The sequence below is a fragment of the Ranitomeya variabilis genome, chromosome 7 (assembly GCF_051348905.1).
Source record: "Ranitomeya variabilis isolate aRanVar5 chromosome 7, aRanVar5.hap1, whole genome shotgun sequence".
Classification (NCBI taxonomy): domain Eukaryota; kingdom Metazoa; phylum Chordata; class Amphibia; order Anura; family Dendrobatidae; genus Ranitomeya; species Ranitomeya variabilis.
The window spans coordinates 92,330,795-92,350,965 of NC_135238.1; the positions used below are offsets into that span (position 1 = coordinate 92,330,795).

General features: G+C 38.9%; 33 non-coding genes across 33 annotated transcripts; 16 read left to right on the forward strand and 17 right to left on the reverse strand.

Moving 5' to 3' along the window:
- Positions 1-528: 528 nt before the first annotated feature.
- Positions 529-602, reverse strand: TRNAT-AGU (transfer RNA threonine (anticodon AGU)). Its single transcript has one exon. It is a non-coding gene; the product is annotated as a tRNA-Thr (tRNA).
- Positions 603-1,049: 447 nt separating this feature from the next.
- On the forward strand, positions 1,050-1,131 carry TRNAS-GCU (transfer RNA serine (anticodon GCU)). The gene has a single exon. It is a non-coding gene; the product is annotated as a tRNA-Ser (tRNA).
- A 605-nt stretch (positions 1,132-1,736) lies between these two features.
- TRNAT-AGU (transfer RNA threonine (anticodon AGU)) lies at positions 1,737-1,810 on the reverse strand. Its single transcript has one exon. It is a non-coding gene; the product is annotated as a tRNA-Thr (tRNA).
- A 447-nt stretch (positions 1,811-2,257) lies between these two features.
- Positions 2,258-2,339, forward strand: TRNAS-GCU (transfer RNA serine (anticodon GCU)). The gene has a single exon. It is a non-coding gene; the product is annotated as a tRNA-Ser (tRNA).
- Positions 2,340-2,943: 604 nt separating this feature from the next.
- Positions 2,944-3,017, reverse strand: TRNAT-AGU (transfer RNA threonine (anticodon AGU)). The gene has a single exon. It is a non-coding gene; the product is annotated as a tRNA-Thr (tRNA).
- Positions 3,018-3,464: 447 nt separating this feature from the next.
- TRNAS-GCU (transfer RNA serine (anticodon GCU)) lies at positions 3,465-3,546 on the forward strand. Its single transcript has one exon. It is a non-coding gene; the product is annotated as a tRNA-Ser (tRNA).
- Positions 3,547-4,151: 605 nt separating this feature from the next.
- On the reverse strand, positions 4,152-4,225 carry TRNAT-AGU (transfer RNA threonine (anticodon AGU)). Its single transcript has one exon. It is a non-coding gene; the product is annotated as a tRNA-Thr (tRNA).
- Positions 4,226-4,672: 447 nt separating this feature from the next.
- Positions 4,673-4,754, forward strand: TRNAS-GCU (transfer RNA serine (anticodon GCU)). Its single transcript has one exon. It is a non-coding gene; the product is annotated as a tRNA-Ser (tRNA).
- A 605-nt stretch (positions 4,755-5,359) lies between these two features.
- TRNAT-AGU (transfer RNA threonine (anticodon AGU)) lies at positions 5,360-5,433 on the reverse strand. Its single transcript has one exon. It is a non-coding gene; the product is annotated as a tRNA-Thr (tRNA).
- A 447-nt stretch (positions 5,434-5,880) lies between these two features.
- On the forward strand, positions 5,881-5,962 carry TRNAS-GCU (transfer RNA serine (anticodon GCU)). Its single transcript has one exon. It is a non-coding gene; the product is annotated as a tRNA-Ser (tRNA).
- A 605-nt stretch (positions 5,963-6,567) lies between these two features.
- TRNAT-AGU (transfer RNA threonine (anticodon AGU)) lies at positions 6,568-6,641 on the reverse strand. Its single transcript has one exon. It is a non-coding gene; the product is annotated as a tRNA-Thr (tRNA).
- Positions 6,642-7,088: 447 nt separating this feature from the next.
- Positions 7,089-7,170, forward strand: TRNAS-GCU (transfer RNA serine (anticodon GCU)). The gene has a single exon. It is a non-coding gene; the product is annotated as a tRNA-Ser (tRNA).
- A 605-nt stretch (positions 7,171-7,775) lies between these two features.
- Positions 7,776-7,849, reverse strand: TRNAT-AGU (transfer RNA threonine (anticodon AGU)). Its single transcript has one exon. It is a non-coding gene; the product is annotated as a tRNA-Thr (tRNA).
- Positions 7,850-8,296: 447 nt separating this feature from the next.
- TRNAS-GCU (transfer RNA serine (anticodon GCU)) lies at positions 8,297-8,378 on the forward strand. The gene has a single exon. It is a non-coding gene; the product is annotated as a tRNA-Ser (tRNA).
- Positions 8,379-8,983: 605 nt separating this feature from the next.
- TRNAT-AGU (transfer RNA threonine (anticodon AGU)) lies at positions 8,984-9,057 on the reverse strand. Its single transcript has one exon. It is a non-coding gene; the product is annotated as a tRNA-Thr (tRNA).
- A 447-nt stretch (positions 9,058-9,504) lies between these two features.
- Positions 9,505-9,586, forward strand: TRNAS-GCU (transfer RNA serine (anticodon GCU)). The gene has a single exon. It is a non-coding gene; the product is annotated as a tRNA-Ser (tRNA).
- A 605-nt stretch (positions 9,587-10,191) lies between these two features.
- On the reverse strand, positions 10,192-10,265 carry TRNAT-AGU (transfer RNA threonine (anticodon AGU)). Its single transcript has one exon. It is a non-coding gene; the product is annotated as a tRNA-Thr (tRNA).
- A 447-nt stretch (positions 10,266-10,712) lies between these two features.
- On the forward strand, positions 10,713-10,794 carry TRNAS-GCU (transfer RNA serine (anticodon GCU)). The gene has a single exon. It is a non-coding gene; the product is annotated as a tRNA-Ser (tRNA).
- A 605-nt stretch (positions 10,795-11,399) lies between these two features.
- On the reverse strand, positions 11,400-11,473 carry TRNAT-AGU (transfer RNA threonine (anticodon AGU)). Its single transcript has one exon. It is a non-coding gene; the product is annotated as a tRNA-Thr (tRNA).
- Positions 11,474-11,920: 447 nt separating this feature from the next.
- Positions 11,921-12,002, forward strand: TRNAS-GCU (transfer RNA serine (anticodon GCU)). The gene has a single exon. It is a non-coding gene; the product is annotated as a tRNA-Ser (tRNA).
- Positions 12,003-12,607: 605 nt separating this feature from the next.
- TRNAT-AGU (transfer RNA threonine (anticodon AGU)) lies at positions 12,608-12,681 on the reverse strand. The gene has a single exon. It is a non-coding gene; the product is annotated as a tRNA-Thr (tRNA).
- Positions 12,682-13,128: 447 nt separating this feature from the next.
- On the forward strand, positions 13,129-13,210 carry TRNAS-GCU (transfer RNA serine (anticodon GCU)). The gene has a single exon. It is a non-coding gene; the product is annotated as a tRNA-Ser (tRNA).
- A 605-nt stretch (positions 13,211-13,815) lies between these two features.
- TRNAT-AGU (transfer RNA threonine (anticodon AGU)) lies at positions 13,816-13,889 on the reverse strand. The gene has a single exon. It is a non-coding gene; the product is annotated as a tRNA-Thr (tRNA).
- A 447-nt stretch (positions 13,890-14,336) lies between these two features.
- Positions 14,337-14,418, forward strand: TRNAS-GCU (transfer RNA serine (anticodon GCU)). The gene has a single exon. It is a non-coding gene; the product is annotated as a tRNA-Ser (tRNA).
- A 605-nt stretch (positions 14,419-15,023) lies between these two features.
- Positions 15,024-15,097, reverse strand: TRNAT-AGU (transfer RNA threonine (anticodon AGU)). Its single transcript has one exon. It is a non-coding gene; the product is annotated as a tRNA-Thr (tRNA).
- Positions 15,098-15,544: 447 nt separating this feature from the next.
- On the forward strand, positions 15,545-15,626 carry TRNAS-GCU (transfer RNA serine (anticodon GCU)). The gene has a single exon. It is a non-coding gene; the product is annotated as a tRNA-Ser (tRNA).
- A 605-nt stretch (positions 15,627-16,231) lies between these two features.
- TRNAT-AGU (transfer RNA threonine (anticodon AGU)) lies at positions 16,232-16,305 on the reverse strand. Its single transcript has one exon. It is a non-coding gene; the product is annotated as a tRNA-Thr (tRNA).
- Positions 16,306-16,752: 447 nt separating this feature from the next.
- TRNAS-GCU (transfer RNA serine (anticodon GCU)) lies at positions 16,753-16,834 on the forward strand. Its single transcript has one exon. It is a non-coding gene; the product is annotated as a tRNA-Ser (tRNA).
- A 605-nt stretch (positions 16,835-17,439) lies between these two features.
- Positions 17,440-17,513, reverse strand: TRNAT-AGU (transfer RNA threonine (anticodon AGU)). Its single transcript has one exon. It is a non-coding gene; the product is annotated as a tRNA-Thr (tRNA).
- A 447-nt stretch (positions 17,514-17,960) lies between these two features.
- Positions 17,961-18,042, forward strand: TRNAS-GCU (transfer RNA serine (anticodon GCU)). The gene has a single exon. It is a non-coding gene; the product is annotated as a tRNA-Ser (tRNA).
- A 605-nt stretch (positions 18,043-18,647) lies between these two features.
- TRNAT-AGU (transfer RNA threonine (anticodon AGU)) lies at positions 18,648-18,721 on the reverse strand. Its single transcript has one exon. It is a non-coding gene; the product is annotated as a tRNA-Thr (tRNA).
- A 447-nt stretch (positions 18,722-19,168) lies between these two features.
- TRNAS-GCU (transfer RNA serine (anticodon GCU)) lies at positions 19,169-19,250 on the forward strand. Its single transcript has one exon. It is a non-coding gene; the product is annotated as a tRNA-Ser (tRNA).
- Positions 19,251-19,855: 605 nt separating this feature from the next.
- On the reverse strand, positions 19,856-19,929 carry TRNAT-AGU (transfer RNA threonine (anticodon AGU)). The gene has a single exon. It is a non-coding gene; the product is annotated as a tRNA-Thr (tRNA).
- Between the last annotated feature and the right edge of the window lie 242 nt (positions 19,930-20,171).

The window sequence follows — 20,171 nt, forward strand, 5'->3', positions numbered from 1 at the left end:
TTTATCTTCCTTTTTAAGAAAGCTGCTATCAAACTTTGCAGAGTCAGAAGTGTAATTCCACTGGTTTTATCTTTTAATGCTTGATGCATCCTTTATTCTCTAAAGAAAATGATATCATCTAATTCCTTTTTAAGCACTTCGACAGCAGAGATTTTTTTCTCTCAACTGCACTATGTTAGGACTGTGGTAAAGACAGGTTTAATGTCATACAAGAACAAAAGTCCTCTTTTTTTGGCTAAAATGGCCCAAACTGAGGTGAAGAAAGAAAAGCACTGCTGACATTCGAAATCAAGATTTTCTGTTTACTAAACAGGCGCTTTGACCAACTAAGCTAAAGGACAAACACCACCGGTTTTATGTTGTTATGCTTGATGCCATCTTCCTTCCTTTTTGGCCCCTATACAGAAGAAATTCTTAATCTCACAATTGCACTATCAGTAGAGACGCAGCCAAGGTAAATTTGAGGTTTTACGCAAGTGAAATTCCCATTTTTAAGATAGGAAGTTTGTTTTTCAGATGATGAAAACAAGGCACTGCTGAGATTCGAACTCAGGATCTCCTGTTTACTAGACAGGCGCTTTAACCAACTAAGCCACAGCACCACAAGCTGGAAAGCCTATGAAATCTAGGGAAGATGTCAGCACCAATCAAAACTTTCAAGTGGTTAACTTAGCAAGACAACATTGAGTTGAGTTTCATTCCATGCACACAGAAACGAGGAACAGGATGTAATTCTCAGTCATGAAGTCCAGCTTTAATTTGGGACTTATTTTTCTTCCAAGTTATGACACAAAATAGGCGGATTGAAGGAATTCCACGGCAGGGCCAAAGGAGGAAAAATTAGGAATGATTGAAAAGTTGGTATTAAAACCCTGAGCACTGGTTTATTTCTTACAGAGTTTGCCCCATTCTAACTTTAAAAAATAGACACTGTAGGAGATAATATAAGGCCACTCTGACAAAAGCTGACATAAAATCTTCAGAGAAAGCACACTGACTGGTAAAAATAATCATTACATCTTATCTCCTTAGCGCATGAGCGCCATGTAGACGAGGTGGCCGAGTGGTTAAGGCGATGGACTGCTAATCCATTGTGCTCTGCATGCATGGGTTCGAATCCCATCCTCGTCGGTTTAATCTGCTTGTTACACGTTGTATTGTTTTGATTTCTTTTCTAGCCCAAGCGGTAGATACTTCAAGCTTGAAAGTTTATCTTCCTTTTTAAGAAAGCTGCTATCAAACTTTGCAGAGTCAGAAGTGTAATTCCACTGGTTTTATCTTTTAATGCTTGATGCATCCTTTATTCTCTAAAGAAAATGATATCATCTAATTCCTTTTTAAGCACTTCGACAGCAGAGATTTTTTTCTCTCAACTGCACTATGTTAGGACTGTGGTAAAGACAGGTTTAATGTCATACAAGAACAAAAGTCCTCTTTTTTTGGCTAAAATGGCCCAAACTGAGGTGAAGAAAGAAAAGCACTGCTGACATTCGAAATCAAGATTTTCTGTTTACTAAACAGGCGCTTTGACCAACTAAGCTAAAGGACAAAATCCACCGGTTTTATGTTGTTATGCTTGATGCCATCTTCCTTCCTTTTTGGCCCCTATACAGAAGAAATTCTTAATCTCACAATTGCACTATCAGTAGAGACGCAGCCAAGGTAAATTTGAGGTTTTACGCAAGTGAAATTCCCATTTTTAAGATAGGAAGTTTGTTTTTCAGATGATGAAAACAAGGCACTGCTGAGATTCGAACTCAGGATCTCCTGTTTACTAGACAGGCGCTTTAACCAACTAAGCCACAGCACCACAAGCTGGAAAGCCTATGAAATCTAGGGAAGATGTCAGCACCAATCAAAACTTTCAAGTGGTTAACTTAGCAAGACAACATTGAGTTGAGTTTCATTCCATGCACACAGAAACGAGGAACAGGATGTCTTTCTCAGTCATGAAGTCCAGCTTTAATTTGGGACTTATTTTTCTTCCAAGTTATGACACAAAATAGGCGGATTGAAGGAATTCCACGGCAGGGCCAAAGGAGGAAAAATTAGGAATGATTGAAAAGTTGGTATTAAAACCCTGAGCACTGGTTTATTTCTTACAGAGTTTGCCCCATTCTAACTTTAAAAAATAGACACTGTAGGAGATAATATAAGGCCACTCTGACAAAAGCTGACATAAAATCTTCAGAGAAAGCACACTGACTGGTAAAAATAATCATTACATCTTATCTCCTTAGCGCATGAGCGCCATGTAGACGAGGTGGCCGAGTGGTTAAGGCGATGGACTGCTAATCCATTGTGCTCTGCATGCATGGGTTCGAATCCCATCCTCGTCGGTTTAATCTGCTTGTTACACGTTGTATTGTTTTGATTTCTTTTCTAGCCCAAGCGGTAGATACTTCAAGCTTGAAAGTTTATCTTCCTTTTTAAGAAAGCTGCTATCAAACTTTGCAGAGTCAGAAGTGTAATTCCACTGGTTTTATCTTTTAATGCTTGATGCATCCTTTATTCTCTAAAGAAAATTATGTCATCTAATTCCTTTTTAAGCACTTCGACAGCAGAGATTTTTTTCTCTCAACTGCACTATGTTAGGACTGTGGTAAAGACAGGTTTAATGTCATACAAGAACAAAAATCCTCGTTTTTTGGCTAAAATGGCCCAAACTGTGGTGAAGAAAGAAAAGCACTGCTGACATTCGAAATTAAGATTTTCTGTTTACTAAACAGGCGCATTGACCAACTAAGCTAAAGACAAAATCCACTGGTTTTATGTTGTTATGCTTGATGCCATCTTCCTTCCTTTTTGGCCCCTATACAGAAGAAATTCTTAATCTCACAATTGCACTATCAGTAGAGACGCAGCCAAGGTAAATTTGAGGTTTTACGCAAGTGAAATTCCCATTTTTAAGATAGGAAGTTTGTTTTTCAGATGATGAAAACAAGGCACTGCTGAGATTCGAACTCAGGATCTCCTGTTTACTAGACAGGCGCTTTAACCAACTAAGCCACAGCACCACAAGCTGGAAAGCCTATGAAATCTAGGGAAGATGTCAGCACCAATCAAAACTTTCAAGTGGTTAACTTAGCAAGACAACATTGAGTTGAGTTTCATTCCATGCACACAGAAACGAGGAACAGGATGTAATTCTCAGTCATGAAGTCCAGCTTTAATTTGGGACTTATTTTTCTTCCAAGTTATGACACAAAATAGGCGGATTGAAGGAATTCCACGGCAGGGCCAAAGGAGGAAAAATTAGGAATGATTGAAAAGTTGGTATTAAAACCCTGAGCACTGGTTTATTTCTTACAGAGTTTGCCCCATTCTAACTTTAAAAAATAGACACTGTAGGAGATAATATAAGGCCACTCTGACAAAAGCTGACATAAAATCTTCAGAGAAAGCACACTGACTGGTAAAAATAATCATTACATCTTATCTCCTTAGCGCGTGAGCGCCATGTAGACGAGGTGGCCGAGTGGTTAAGGCGATGGACTGCTAATCCATTGTGCTCTGCATGCATGGGTTCGAATCCCATCCTCGTCGGTTTAATCTGCTTGTTACACGTTGTATTGTTTTGATTTCTTTTCTAGCCCAAGCGGTAGATACTTCAAGCTTGAAAGTTTATCTTCCTTTTTAAGAAAGCTGCTATCAAACTTTGCAGAGTCAGAAGTGTAATTCCACTGGTTTTATCTTTTAATGCTTGATGCATCCTTTATTCTCTAAAGAAAATGATATCATCTAATTCCTTTTTAAGCACTTCGACAGCAGAGATTTTTTTCTCTCAACTGCACTATGTTAGGACTGTGGTAAAGACAGGTTTAATGTCATACAAGAACAAAAGTCCTCTTTTTTTGGCTAAAATGGCCCAAACTGAGGTGAAGAAAGAAAAGCACTGCTGACATTCGAAATCAAGATTTTCTGTTTACTAAACAGGCGCTTTGACCAACTAAGCTAAAGGACAAAAACCACCGGTTTTATGTTGTTATGCTTGATGCCATCTTCCTTCCTTTTTGGCCCCTATACAGAAGAAATTCTTAATCTCACAATTGCACTTTCAGTAGAGACGCAGCCAAGGTAAATTTGAGGTTTTACGCAAGTGAAATTCCCATTTTTAAGATAGGAAGTTTGTTTTTCAGATGATGAAAACAAGGCACTGCTGAGATTCGAACTCAGGATCTCCTGTTTACTAGACAGGCGCTTTAACCAACTAAGCCACAGCACCACAAGCTGGAAAGCCTATGAAATCTAGGGAAGATGTCAGCACCAATCAAAACTTTCAAGTGGTTAACTTAGCAAGACAACATTGAGTTGAGTTTCATTCCATGCACACAGAAACGAGGAACAGGATGTAATTCTCAGTCATGAAGTCCAGCTTTAATTTGGGACTTATTTTTCTTCCAAGTTATGACACAAAATAGGCGGATTGAAGGAATTCCACGGCAGGGCCAAAGGAGGAAAAATTAGGAATGATTGAAAAGTTGGTATTAAAACCCTGAGCACTGGTTTATTTCTTACAGAGTTTGCCCCATTCTAACTTTAAAAAATAGACACTGTAGGAGATAATATAAGGCCACTCTGACAAAAGCTGACATAAAATCTTCAGAGAAAGCACACTGACTGGTAAAAATAATCATTACATCTTATCTCCTTAGCGCATGAGCGCCATGTAGACGAGGTGGCCGAGTGGTTAAGGCGATGGACTGCTAATCCATTGTGCTCTGCATGCATGGGTTCGAATCCCATCCTCGTCGGTTTAATCTGCTTGTTACACGTTGTATTGTTTTGATTTCTTTTCTAGCCCAAGCGGTAGATACTTCAAGCTTGAAAGTTTATCTTCCTTTTTAAGAAAGCTGCTATCAAACTTTGCAGAGTCAGAAGTGTAATTCCACTGGTTTTATCTTTTAATGCTTGATGCATCCTTTATTCTCTAAAGAAAATGATATCATCTAATTCCTTTTTAAGCACTTCGACAGCAGAGATTTTTTTCTCTCAACTGCACTATGTTAGGACTGTGGTAAAGACAGGTTTAATGTCATACAAGAACAAAAGTCCTCTTTTTTTGGCTAAAATGGCCCAAACTGAGGTGAAGAAAGAAAAGCACTGCTGACATTCGAAATCAAGATTTTCTGTTTACTAAACAGGCGCTTTGACCAACTAAGCTAAAGGACAAAAACCACCGGTTTTATGTTGTTATGCTTGATGCCATCTTCCTTCCTTTTTGGCCCCTATACAGAAGAAATTCTTAATCTCACAATTGCACTATCAGTAGAGACGCAGCCAAGGTAAATTTGAGGTTTTACGCAAGTGAAATTCCCATTTTTAAGATAGGAAGTTTGTTTTTCAGATGATGAAAACAAGGCACTGCTGAGATTCGAACTCAGGATCTCCTGTTTACTAGACAGGCGCTTTAACCAACTAAGCCACAGCACCACAAGCTGGAAAGCCTATGAAATCTAGGGAAGATGTCAGCACCAATCAAAACTTTCAAGTGGTTAACTTAGCAAGACAACATTGAGTTGAGTTTCATTCCATGCACACAGAAACGAGGAACAGGATGTAATTCTCAGTCATGAAGTCCAGCTTTAATTTGGGACTTATTTTTCTTCCAAGTTATGACACAAAATAGGCGGATTGAAGGAATTCCACGGCAGGGCCAAAGGAGGAAAAATTAGGAATGATTGAAAAGTTGGTATTAAAACCCTGAGCACTGGTTTATTTCTTACAGAGTTTGCCCCATTCTAACTTTAAAAAATAGACACTGTAGGAGATAATATAAGGCCACTCTGACAAAAGCTGACATAAAATCTTCAGAGAAAGCACACTGACTGGTAAAAATAATCATTACATCTTATCTCCTTAGCGCATGAGCGCCATGTAGACGAGGTGGCCGAGTGGTTAAGGCGATGGACTGCTAATCCATTGTGCTCTGCATGCATGGGTTCGAATCCCATCCTCGTCGGTTTAATCTGCTTGTTACACGTTGTATTGTTTTGATTTCTTTTCTAGCCCAAGCGGTAGATACTTCAAGCTTGAAAGTTTATCTTCCTTTTTAAGAAAGCTGCTATCAAACTTTGCAGAGTCAGAAGTGTAATTCCACTGGTTTTATCTTTTAATGCTTGATGCATCCTTTATTCTCTAAAGAAAATGATATCATCTAATTCCTTTTTAAGCACTTCGACAGCAGAGATTTTTTTCTCTCAACTGCACTATGTTAGGACTGTGGTAAAGACAGGTTTAATGTCATACAAGAACAAAAGTCCTCTTTTTTTGGCTAAAATGGCCCAAACTGAGGTGAAGAAAGAAAAGCACTGCTGACATTCGAAATCAAGATTTTCTGTTTACTAAACAGGCGCTTTGACCAACTAAGCTAAAGGACAAAAACCACCGGTTTTATGTTGTTATGCTTGATGCCATCTTCCTTCCTTTTTGGCCCCTATACAGAAGAAATTCTTAATCTCACAATTGCACTATCAGTAGAGACGCAGCCAAGGTAAATTTGAGGTTTTACGCAAGTGAAATTCCCATTTTTAAGATAGGAAGTTTGTTTTTCAGATGATGAAAACAAGGCACTGCTGAGATTCGAACTCAGGATCTCCTGTTTACTAGACAGGCGCTTTAACCAACTAAGCCACAGCACCACAAGCTGGAAAGCCTATGAAATCTAGGGAAGATGTCAGCACCAATCAAAACTTTCAAGTGGTTAACTTAGCAAGACAACATTGAGTTGAGTTTCATTCCATGCACACAGAAACGAGGAACAGGATGTAATTCTCAGTCATGAAGTCCAGCTTTAATTTGGGACTTATTTTTCTTCCAAGTTATGACACAAAATAGGCGGATTGAAGGAATTCCACGGCAGGGCCAAAGGAGGAAAAATTAGGAATGATTGAAAAGTTGGTATTAAAACCCTGAGCACTGGTTTATTTCTTACAGAGTTTGCCCCATTCTAACTTTAAAAAATAGACACTGTAGGAGATAATATAAGGCCACTCTGACAAAAGCTGACATAAAATCTTCAGAGAAAGCACACTGACTGGTAAAAATAATCATTACATCTTATCTCCTTAGCGCATGAGCGCCATGTAGACGAGGTGGCCGAGTGGTTAAGGCGATGGACTGCTAATCCATTGTGCTCTGCATGCATGGGTTCGAATCCCATCCTCGTCGGTTTAATCTGCTTGTTACACGTTGTATTGTTTTGATTTCTTTTCTAGCCCAAGCGGTAGATACTTCAAGCTTGAAAGTTTATCTTCCTTTTTAAGAAAGCTGCTATCAAACTTTGCAGAGTCAGAAGTGTAATTCCACTGGTTTTATCTTTTAATGCTTGATGCATCCTTTATTCTCTAAAGAAAATGATATCATCTAATTCCTTTTTAAGCACTTCGACAGCAGAGATTTTTTTCTCTCAACTGCACTATGTTAGGACTGTGGTAAAGACAGGTTTAATGTCATACAAGAACAAAAGTCCTCTTTTTTTGGCTAAAATGGCCCAAACTGAGGTGAAGAAAGAAAAGCACTGCTGACATTCGAAATCAAGATTTTCTGTTTACTAAACAGGCGCTTTGACCAACTAAGCTAAAGGACAAACACCACCGGTTTTATGTTGTTATGCTTGATGCCATCTTCCTTCCTTTTTGGCCCCTATACAGAAGAAATTCTTAATCTCACAATTGCACTATCAGTAGAGACGCAGCCAAGGTAAATTTGAGGTTTTACGCAAGTGAAATTCCCATTTTTAAGATAGGAAGTTTGTTTTTCAGATGATGAAAACAAGGCACTGCTGAGATTCGAACTCAGGATCTCCTGTTTACTAGACAGGCGCTTTAACCAACTAAGCCACAGCACCACAAGCTGGAAAGCCTATGAAATCTAGGGAAGATGTCAGCACCAATCAAAACTTTCAAGTGGTTAACTTAGCAAGACAACATTGAGTTGAGTTTCATTCCATGCACACAGAAACGAGGAACAGGATGTAATTCTCAGTCATGAAGTCCAGCTTTAATTTGGGACTTATTTTTCTTCCAAGTTATGACACAAAATAGGCGGATTGAAGGAATTCCACGGCAGGGCCAAAGGAGGAAAAATTAGGAATGATTGAAAAGTTGGTATTAAAACCCTGAGCACTGGTTTATTTCTTACAGAGTTTGCCCCATTCTAACTTTAAAAAATAGACACTGTAGGAGATAATATAAGGCCACTCTGACAAAAGCTGACATAAAATCTTCAGAGAAAGCACACTGACTGGTAAAAATAATCATTACATCTTATCTCCTTAGCGCATGAGCGCCATGTAGACGAGGTGGCCGAGTGGTTAAGGCGATGGACTGCTAATCCATTGTGCTCTGCATGCATGGGTTCGAATCCCATCCTCGTCGGTTTAATCTGCTTGTTACACGTTGTATTGTTTTGATTTCTTTTCTAGCCCAAGCGGTAGATACTTCAAGCTTGAAAGTTTATCTTCCTTTTTAAGAAAGCTGCTATCAAACTTTGCAGAGTCAGAAGTGTAATTCCACTGGTTTTATCTTTTAATGCTTGATGCATCCTTTATTCTCTAAAGAAAATGATATCATCTAATTCCTTTTTAAGCACTTCGACAGCAGAGATTTTTTTCTCTCAACTGCACTATGTTAGGACTGTGGTAAAGACAGGTTTAATGTCATACAAGAACAAAAGTCCTCTTTTTTTGGCTAAAATGGCCCAAACTGAGGTGAAGAAAGAAAAGCACTGCTGACATTCGAAATCAAGATTTTCTGTTTACTAAACAGGCGCTTTGACCAACTAAGCTAAAGGACAAAATCCACCGGTTTTATGTTGTTATGCTTGATGCCATCTTCCTTCCTTTTTGGCCCCTATACAGAAGAAATTCTTAATCTCACAATTGCACTATCAGTAGAGACGCAGCCAAGGTAAATTTGAGGTTTTACGCAAGTGAAATTCCCATTTTTAAGATAGGAAGTTTGTTTTTCAGATGATGAAAACAAGGCACTGCTGAGATTCGAACTCAGGATCTCCTGTTTACTAGACAGGCGCTTTAACCAACTAAGCCACAGCACCACAAGCTGGAAAGCCTATGAAATCTAGGGAAGATGTCAGCACCAATCAAAACTTTCAAGTGGTTAACTTAGCAAGACAACATTGAGTTGAGTTTCATTCCATGCACACAGAAACGTGGAACAGGATGTCTTTCTCAGTCATGAAGTCCAGCTTTAATTTGGGACTTATTTTTCTTCCAAGTTATGACACAAAATAGGCAGATTGAAGGAATTCCACGGCAGGGCCAAAGGAGGAAAAATTAGGAATGATTGAAAAGTTGGTATTAAAACCCTGAGCACTGGTTTATTTCTTACAGAGTTTGCCCCATTCTAACTTTAAAAAATAGACACTGTAGGAGATAATATAAGGCCACTCTGACAAAAGCTGACATAAAATCTTCAGAGAAAGCACACTGACTGGTAAAAATAATCATTACATCTTATCTCCTTAGCGCATGAGCGCCATGTAGACGAGGTGGCCGAGTGGTTAAGGCGATGGACTGCTAATCCATTGTGCTCTGCATGCATGGGTTCGAATCCCATCCTCGTCGGTTTAATCTGCTTGTTACACGTTGTATTGTTTTGATTTCTTTTCTAGCCCAAGCGGTAGATACTTCAAGCTTGAAAGTTTATCTTCCTTTTTAAGAAAGCTGCTATCAAACTTTGCAGAGTCAGAAGTGTAATTCCACTGGTTTTATCTTTTAATGCTTGATGCATCCTTTATTCTCTAAAGAAAATGATATCATCTAATTCCTTTTTAAGCACTTCGACAGCAGAGATTTTTTTCTCTCAACTGCACTATGTTAGGACTGTGGTAAAGACAGGTTTAATGTCATACAAGAACAAAAGTCCTCTTTTTTTGGCTAAAATGGCCCAAACTGAGGTGAAGAAAGAAAAGCACTGCTGACATTCGAAATCAAGATTTTCTGTTTACTAAACAGGCGCTTTGACCAACTAAGCTAAAGGACAAAATCCACCGGTTTTATGTTGTTATGCTTGATGCCATCTTCCTTCCTTTTTGGCCCCTATACAGAAGAAATTCTTAATCTCACAATTGCACTATCAGTAGAGACGCAGCCAAGGTAAATTTGAGGTTTTACGCAAGTGAAATTCCCATTTTTAAGATAGGAAGTTTGTTTTTCAGATGATGAAAACAAGGCACTGCTGAGATTCGAACTCAGGATCTCCTGTTTACTAGACAGGCGCTTTAACCAACTAAGCCACAGCACCACAAGCTGGAAAGCCTATGAAATCTAGGGAAGATGTCAGCACCAATCAAAACTTTCAAGTGGTTAACTTAGCAAGACAACATTGAGTTGAGTTTCATTCCATGCACACAGAAACGAGGAACAGGATGTAATTCTCAGTCATGAAGTCCAGCTTTAATTTGGGACTTATTTTTCTTCCAAGTTATGACACAAAATAGGCGGATTGAAGGAATTCCACGGCAGGGCCAAAGGAGGAAAAATTAGGAATGATTGAAAAGTTGGTATTAAAACCCTGAGCACTGGTTTATTTCTTACAGAGTTTGCCCCATTCTAACTTTAAAAAATAGACACTGTAGGAGATAATATAAGGCCACTCTGACAAAAGCTGACATAAAATCTTCAGAGAAAGCACACTGACTGGTAAAAATAATCATTACATCTTATCTCCTTAGCGCATGAGCGCCATGTAGACGAGGTGGCCGAGTGGTTAAGGCGATGGACTGCTAATCCATTGTGCTCTGCATGCATGGGTTCGAATCCCATCCTCGTCGGTTTAATCTGCTTGTTACACGTTGTATTGTTTTGATTTCTTTTCTAGCCCAAGCGGTAGATACTTCAAGCTTGAAAGTTTATCTTCCTTTTTAAGAAAGCTGCTATCAAACTTTGCAGAGTCAGAAGTGTAATTCCACTGGTTTTATCTTTTAATGCTTGATGCATCCTTTATTCTCTAAAGAAAATGATATCATCTAATTCCTTTTTAAGCACTTCGACAGCAGAGATTTTTTTCTCTCAACTGCACTATGTTAGGACTGTGGTAAAGACAGGTTTAATGTCATACAAGAACAAAAGTCCTCTTTTTTTGGCTAAAATGGCCCAAACTGAGGTGAAGAAAGAAAAGCACTGCTGACATTCGAAATCAAGATTTTCTGTTTACTAAACAGGCGCTTTGACCAACTAAGCTAAAGGACAAAATCCACCGGTTTTATGTTGTTATGCTTGATGCCATCTTCCTTCCTTTTTGGCCCCTATACAGAAGAAATTCTTAATCTCACAATTGCACTATCAGTAGAGACGCAGCCAAGGTAAATTTGAGGTTTTACGCAAGTGAAATTCCCATTTTTAAGATAGGAAGTTTGTTTTTCAGATGATGAAAACAAGGCACTGCTGAGATTCGAACTCAGGATCTCCTGTTTACTAGACAGGCGCTTTAACCAACTAAGCCACAGCACCACAAGCTGGAAAGCCTATGAAATCTAGGGAAGATGTCAGCACCAATCAAAACTTTCAAGTGGTTAACTTAGCAAGACAACATTGAGTTGAGTTTCATTCCATGCACACAGAAACGAGGAACAGGATGTAATTCTCAGTCATGAAGTCCAGCTTTAATTTGGGACTTATTTTTCTTCCAAGTTATGACACAAAATAGGCGGATTGAAGGAATTCCACGGCAGGGCCAAAGGAGGAAAAATTAGGAATGATTGAAAAGTTGGTATTAAAACCCTGAGCACTGGTTTATTTCTTACAGAGTTTGCCCCATTCTAACTTTAAAAAATAGACACTGTAGGAGATAATATAAGGCCACTCTGACAAAAGCTGACATAAAATCTTCAGAGAAAGCACACTGACTGGTAAAAATAATCATTACATCTTATCTCCTTAGCGCATGAGCGCCATGTAGACGAGGTGGCCGAGTGGTTAAGGCGATGGACTGCTAATCCATTGTGCTCTGCATGCATGGGTTCGAATCCCATCCTCGTCGGTTTAATCTGCTTGTTACACGTTGTATTGTTTTGATTTCTTTTCTAGCCCAAGCGGTAGATACTTCAAGCTTGAAAGTTTATCTTCCTTTTTAAGAAAGCTGCTATCAAACTTTGCAGAGTCAGAAGTGTAATTCCACTGGTTTTATCTTTTAATGCTTGATGCATCCTTTATTCTCTAAAGAAAATGATATCATCTAATTCCTTTTTAAGCACTTCGACAGCAGAGATTTTTTTCTCTCAACTGCACTATGTTAGGACTGTGGTAAAGACAGGTTTAATGTCATACAAGAACAAAAGTCCTCTTTTTTTGGCTAAAATGGCCCAAACTGAGGTGAAGAAAGAAAAGCACTGCTGACATTCGAAATCAAGATTTTCTGTTTACTAAACAGGCGCTTTGACCAACTAAGCTAAAGGACAAAAACCACCGGTTTTATGTTGTTATGCTTGATGCCATCTTCCTTCCTTTTTGGCCCCTATACAGAAGAAATTCTTAATCTCACAATTGCACTATCAGTAGAGACGCAGCCAAGGTAAATTTGAGGTTTTACGCAAGTGAAATTCCCATTTTTAAGATAGGAAGTTTGTTTTTCAGATGATGAAAACAAGGCACTGCTGAGATTCGAACTCAGGATCTCCTGTTTACTAGACAGGCGCTTTAACCAACTAAGCCACAGCACCACAAGCTGGAAAGCCTATGAAATCTAGGGAAGATGTCAGCACCAATCAAAACTTTCAAGTGGTTAACTTAGCAAGACAACATTGAGTTGAGTTTCATTCCATGCACACAGAAACGAGGAACAGGATGTAATTCTCAGTCATGAAGTCCAGCTTTAATTTGGGACTTATTTTTCTTCCAAGTTATGACACAAAATAGGCGGATTGAAGGAATTCCACGGCAGGGCCAAAGGAGGAAAAATTAGGAATGATTGAAAAGTTGGTATTAAAACCCTGAGCACTGGTTTATTTCTTACAGAGTTTGCCCCATTCTAACTTTAAAAAATAGACACTGTAGGAGATAATATAAGGCCACTCTGACAAAAGCTGACATAAAATCTTCAGAGAAAGCACACTGACTGGTAAAAATAATCATTACATCTTATCTCCTTAGCGCATGAGCGCCATGTAGACGAGGTGGCCGAGTGGTTAAGGCGATGGACTGCTAATCCATTGTGCTCTGCATGCATGGGTTCGAATCCCATCCTCGTCGGTTTAATCTGCTTGTTACACGTTGTATTGTTTTGATTTCTTTTCTAGCCCAAGCGGTAGATACTTCAAGCTTGAAAGTTTATCTTCCTTTTTAAGAAAGCTGCTATCAAACTTTGCAGAGTCAGAAGTGTAATTCCACTGGTTTTATCTTTTAATGCTTGATGCATCCTTTATTCTCTAAAGAAAATGATATCATCTAATTCCTTTTTAAGCACTTCGACAGCAGAGATTTTTTTCTCTCAACTGCACTATGTTAGGACTGTGGTAAAGACAGGTTTAATGTCATACAAGAACAAAAGTCCTCTTTTTTTGGCTAAAATGGCCCAAACTGAGGTGAAGAAAGAAAAGCACTGCTGACATTCGAAATCAAGATTTTCTGTTTACTAAACAGGCGCTTTGACCAACTAAGCTAAAGGACAAAATCCACCGGTTTTATGTTGTTATGCTTGATGCCATCTTCCTTCCTTTTTGGCCCCTATACAGAAGAAATTCTTAATCTCACAATTGCACTATCAGTAGAGACGCAGCCAAGGTAAATTTGAGGTTTTACGCAAGTGAAATTCCCATTTTTAAGATAGGAAGTTTGTTTTTCAGATGATGAAAACAAGGCACTGCTGAGATTCGAACTCAGGATCTCCTGTTTACTAGACAGGCGCTTTAACCAACTAAGCCACAGCACCACAAGCTGGAAAGCCTATGAAATCTAGGGAAGATGTCAGCACCAATCAAAACTTTCAAGTGGTTAACTTAGCAAGACAACATTGAGTTGAGTTTCATTCCATGCACACAGAAACGTGGAACAGGATGTCTTTCTCAGTCATGAAGTCCAGCTTTAATTTGGGACTTATTTTTCTTCCAAGTTATGACACAAAATAGGCAGATTGAAGGAATTCCACGGCAGGGCCAAAGGAGGAAAAATTAGGAATGATTGAAAAGTTGGTATTAAAACCCTGAGCACTGGTTTATTTCTTACAGAGTTTGCCCCATTCTAACTTTAAAAAATAGACACTGTAGGAGATAATATAAGGCCACTCTGACAAAAGCTGACATAAAATCTTCAGAGAAAGCACACTGACTGGTAAAAATAATCATTACATCTTATCTCCTTAGCGCATGAGCGCCATGTAGACGAGGTGGCCGAGTGGTTAAGGCGATGGACTGCTAATCCATTGTGCTCTGCATGCATGGGTTCGAATCCCATCCTCGTCGGTTTAATCTGCTTGTTACACGTTGTATTGTTTTGATTTCTTTTCTAGCCCAAGCGGTAGATACTTCAAGCTTGAAAGTTTATCTTCCTTTTTAAGAAAGCTGCTATCAAACTTTGCAGAGTCAGAAGTGTAATTCCACTGGTTTTATCTTTTAATGCTTGATGCATCCTTTATTCTCTAAAGAAAATGATATCATCTAATTCCTTTTTAAGCACTTCGACAGCAGAGATTTTTTTCTCTCAACTGCACTATGTTAGGACTGTGGTAAAGACAGGTTTAATGTCATACAAGAACAAAAGTCCTCTTTTTTTGGCTAAAATGGCCCAAACTGAGGTGAAGAAAGAAAAGCACTGCTGACATTCGAAATCAAGATTTTCTGTTTACTAAACAGGCGCTTTGACCAACTAAGCTAAAGGACAAAAACCACCGGTTTTATGTTGTTATGCTTGATGCCATCTTCCTTCCTTTTTGGCCCCTATACAGAAGAAATTCTTAATCTCACAATTGCACTATCAGTAGAGACGCAGCCAAGGTAAATTTGAGGTTTTACGCAAGTGAAATTCCCATTTTTAAGATAGGAAGTTTGTTTTTCAGATGATGAAAACAAGGCACTGCTGAGATTCGAACTCAGGATCTCCTGTTTACTAGACAGGCGCTTTAACCAACTAAGCCACAGCACCACAAGCTGGAAAGCCTATGAAATCTAGGGAAGATGTCAGCACCAATCAAAACTTTCAAGTGGTTAACTTAGCAAGACAACATTGAGTTGAGTTTCATTCCATGCACACAGAAACGAGGAACAGGATGTAATTCTCAGTCATGAAGTCCAGCTTTAATTTGGGACTTATTTTTCTTCCAAGTTATGACACAAAATAGGCGGATTGAAGGAATTCCACGGCAGGGCCAAAGGAGGAAAAATTAGGAATGATTGAAAAGTTGGTATTAAAACCCTGAGCACTGGTTTATTTCTTACAGAGTTTGCCCCATTCTAACTTTAAAAAATAGACACTGTAGGAGATAATATAAGGCCACTCTGACAAAAGCTGACATAAAATCTTCAGAGAAAGCACACTGACTGGTAAAAATAATCATTACATCTTATCTCCTTAGCGCATGAGCGCCATGTAGACGAGGTGGCCGAGTGGTTAAGGCGATGGACTGCTAATCCATTGTGCTCTGCATGCATGGGTTCGAATCCCATCCTCGTCGGTTTAATCTGCTTGTTACACGTTGTATTGTTTTGATTTCTTTTCTAGCCCAAGCGGTAGATACTTCAAGCTTGAAAGTTTATCTTCCTTTTTAAGAAAGCTGCTATCAAACTTTGCAGAGTCAGAAGTGTAATTCCACTGGTTTTATCTTTTAATGCTTGATGCATCCTTTATTCTCTAAAGAAAATGATATCATCTAATTCCTTTTTAAGCACTTCGACAGCAGAGATTTTTTTCTCTCAACTGCACTATGTTAGGACTGTGGTAAAGACAGGTTTAATGTCATACAAGAACAAAAGTCCTCTTTTTTTGGCTAAAATGGCCCAAACTGAGGTGAAGAAAGAAAAGCACTGCTGACATTCGAAATCAAGATTTTCTGTTTACTAAACAGGCGCTTTGACCAACTAAGCTAAAGGACAAAATCCACCGGTTTTATGTTGTTATGCTTGATGCCATCTTCCTTCCTTTTTGGCCCCTATACAGAAGAAATTCTTAATCTCACAATTGCACTATCAGTAGAGACGCAGCCAAGGTAAATTTGAGGTTTTACGCAAGTGAAATTCCCATTTTTAAGATAGGAAGTTTGTTTTTCAGATGATGAAAACAAGGCACTGCTGAGATTCGAACTCAGGATCTCCTGTTTACTAGACAGGCGCTTTAACCAACTAAGCCACAGCACCACAAGCTGGAAAGCCTATGAAATCTAGGGAAGATGTCAGCACCAATCAAAACTTTCAAGTGGTTAACTTAGCAAGACAACATTGAGTTGAGTTTCATTCCATGCACACAGAAACGTGGAACAGGATGTCTTTCTCAGTCATGAAGTCCAGCTTTAATTTGGGACTTATTTTTCTTCCAAGTTATGACACAAAATAGGCAGATTGAAGGAATTCCACGGCAGGGCCAAAGGAGGAAAAATTAGGAATGATTGAAAAGTTGGTATTAAAACCCTGAGCACTGGTTTATTTCTTACAGAGTTTGCCCCATTCTAACTTTAAAAAATAGACACTGTAGGAGATAATATAAGGCCACTCTGACAAAAGCTGACATAAAATCTTCAGAGAAAGCACACTGACTGGTAAAAATAATCATTACATCTTATCTCCTTAGCGCATGAGCGCCATGTAGACGAGGTGGCCGAGTGGTTAAGGCGATGGACTGCTAATCCATTGTGCTCTGCATGCATGGGTTCGAATCCCATCCTCGTCGGTTTAATCTGCTTGTTACACGTTGTATTGTTTTGATTTCTTTTCTAGCCCAAGCGGTAGATACTTCAAGCTTGAAAGTTTATCTTCCTTTTTAAGAAAGCTGCTATCAAACTTTGCAGAGTCAGAAGTGTAATTCCACTGGTTTTATCTTTTAATGCTTGATGCATCCTTTATTCTCTAAAGAAAATGATATCATCTAATTCCTTTTTAAGCACTTCGACAGCAGAGATTTTTTTCTCTCAACTGCACTATGTTAGGACTGTGGTAAAGACAGGTTTAATGTCATACAAGAACAAAAGTCCTCTTTTTTTGGCTAAAATGGCCCAAACTGAGGTGAAGAAAGAAAAGCACTGCTGACATTCGAAATCAAGATTTTCTGTTTACTAAACAGGCGCTTTGACCAACTAAGCTAAAGGACAAAATCCACCGGTTTTATGTTGTTATGCTTGATGCCATCTTCCTTCCTTTTTGGCCCCTATACAGAAGAAATTCTTAATCTCACAATTGCACTATCAGTAGAGACGCAGCCAAGGTAAATTTGAGGTTTTACGCAAGTGAAATTCCCATTTTTAAGATAGGAAGTTTGTTTTTCAGATGATGAAAACAAGGCACTGCTGAGATTCGAACTCAGGATCTCCTGTTTACTAGACAGGCGCTTTAACCAACTAAGCCACAGCACCACAAGCTGGAAAGCCTATGAAATCTAGGGAAGATGTCAGCACCAATCAAAACTTTCAAGTGGTTAACTTAGCAAGACAACATTGAGTTGAGTTTCATTCCATGCACACAGAAACGTGGAACAGGATGTCTTTCTCAGTCATGAAGTCCAGCTTTAATTTGGGACTTATTTTTCTTCCAAGTTATGACACAAAATAGGCAGATTGAAGGAATTCCACGGCAGGGCCAAAGGAGGAAAAATTAGGAATGATTGAAAAGTTGGTATTAAAACCCTGAGCACTGGTTTATTTCTTACAGAGTTTGCCCCATTCTAACTTTAAAAAATAGACACTGTAGGAGATAATATAAGGCCACTCTGACAAAAGCTGACATAAAATCTTCAGAGAAAGCACACTGACTGGTAAAAATAATCATTACATCTTATCTCCTTAGCGCATGAGCGCCATGTAGACGAGGTGGCCGAGTGGTTAAGGCGATGGACTGCTAATCCATTGTGCTCTGCATGCATGGGTTCGAATCCCATCCTCGTCGGTTTAATCTGCTTGTTACACGTTGTATTGTTTTGATTTCTTTTCTAGCCCAAGCGGTAGATACTTCAAGCTTGAAAGTTTATCTTCCTTTTTAAGAAAGCTGCTATCAAACTTTGCAGAGTCAGAAGTGTAATTCCACTGGTTTTATCTTTTAATGCTTGATGCATCCTTTATTCTCTAAAGAAAATGATATCATCTAATTCCTTTTTAAGCACTTCGACAGCAGAGATTTTTTTCTCTCAACTGCACTATGTTAGGACTGTGGTAAAGACAGGTTTAATGTCATACAAGAACAAAAGTCCTCTTTTTTTGGCTAAAATGGCCCAAACTGAGGTGAAGAAAGAAAAGCACTGCTGACATTCGAAATCAAGATTTTCTGTTTACTAAACAGGCGCTTTGACCAACTAAGCTAAAGGACAAAATCCACCGGTTTTATGTTGTTATGCTTGATGCCATCTTCCTTCCTTTTTGGCCCCTATACAGAAGAAATTCTTAATCTCACAATTGCACTATCAGTAGAGACGCAGCCAAGGTAAATTTGAGGTTTTACGCAAGTGAAATTCCCATTTTTAAGATAGGAAGTTTGTTTTTCAGATGATGAAAACAAGGCACTGCTGAGATTCGAACTCAGGATCTCCTGTTTACTAGACAGGCGCTTTAACCAACTAAGCCACAGCACCACAAGCTGGAAAGCCTATGAAATCTAGGGAAGATGTCAGCACCAATCAAAACTTTCAAGTGGTTAACTTAGCAAGACAACATTGAGTTGAGTTTCATTCCATGCACACAGAAACGAGGAACAGGATGTAATTCTCAGTCATGAAGTCCAGCTTTAATTTGGGACTTATTTTTCTTCCAAGTTATGACACAAAATAGGCGGATTGAAGGAATTCCACGGCAGGGCCAAAGGAGGAAAAATTAGGAATGATTGAAAAGTTGGTATTAAAACCCTGAGCACTGGTTTATTTCTTACAGAGTTTGCCCCATTCTAACTTTAAAAAATAGACACTGTAGGAGATAATATAAGGCCACTCTGACAAAAGCTGACATAAAATCTTCAGAGAAAGCACACTGACTGGTAAAAATAATCATTACATCTTATCTCCTTAGCGCATGAGCGCCATGTAGACGAGGTGGCCGAGTGGTTAAGGCGATGGACTGCTAATCCATTGTGCTCTGCATGCATGGGTTCGAATCCCATCCTCGTCGGTTTAATCTGCTTGTTACACGTTGTATTGTTTTGATTTCTTTTCTAGCCCAAGCGGTAGATACTTCAAGCTTGAAAGTTTATCTTCCTTTTTAAGAAAGCTGCTATCAAACTTTGCAGAGTCAGAAGTGTAATTCCACTGGTTTTATCTTTTAATGCTTGATGCATCCTTTATTCTCTAAAGAAAATGATATCATCTAATTCCTTTTTAAGCACTTCGACAGCAGAGATTTTTTTCTCTCAACTGCACTATGTTAGGACTGTGGTAAAGACAGGTTTAATGTCATACAAGAACAAAAGTCCTCTTTTTTTGGCTAAAATGGCCCAAACTGAGGTGAAGAAAGAAAAGCACTGCTGACATTCGAAATCAAGATTTTCTGTTTACTAAACAGGCGCTTTGACCAACTAAGCTAAAGGACAAAATCCACCGGTTTTATGTTGTTATGCTTGATGCCATCTTCCTTCCTTTTTGGCCCCTATACAGAAGAAATTCTTAATCTCACAATTGCACTATCAGTAGAGACGCAGCCAAGGTAAATTTGAGGTTTTACGCAAGTGAAATTCCCATTTTTAAGATAGGAAGTTTGTTTTTCAGATGATGAAAACAAGGCACTGCTGAGATTCGAACTCAGGATCTCCTGTTTACTAGACAGGCGCTTTAACCAACTAAGCCACAGCACCACAAGCTGGAAAGCCTATGAAATCTAGGGAAGATGTCAGCACCAATCAAAACTTTCAAGTGGTTAACTTAGCAAGACAACATTGAGTTGAGTTTCATTCCATGCACACAGAAACGTGGAACAGGATGTCTTTCTCAGTCATGAAGTCCAGCTTTAATTTGGGACTTATTTTTCTTCCAAGTTATGACACAAAATAGGCAGATTGAAGGAATTCCACGGCAGGGCCAAAGGAGGAAAAATTAG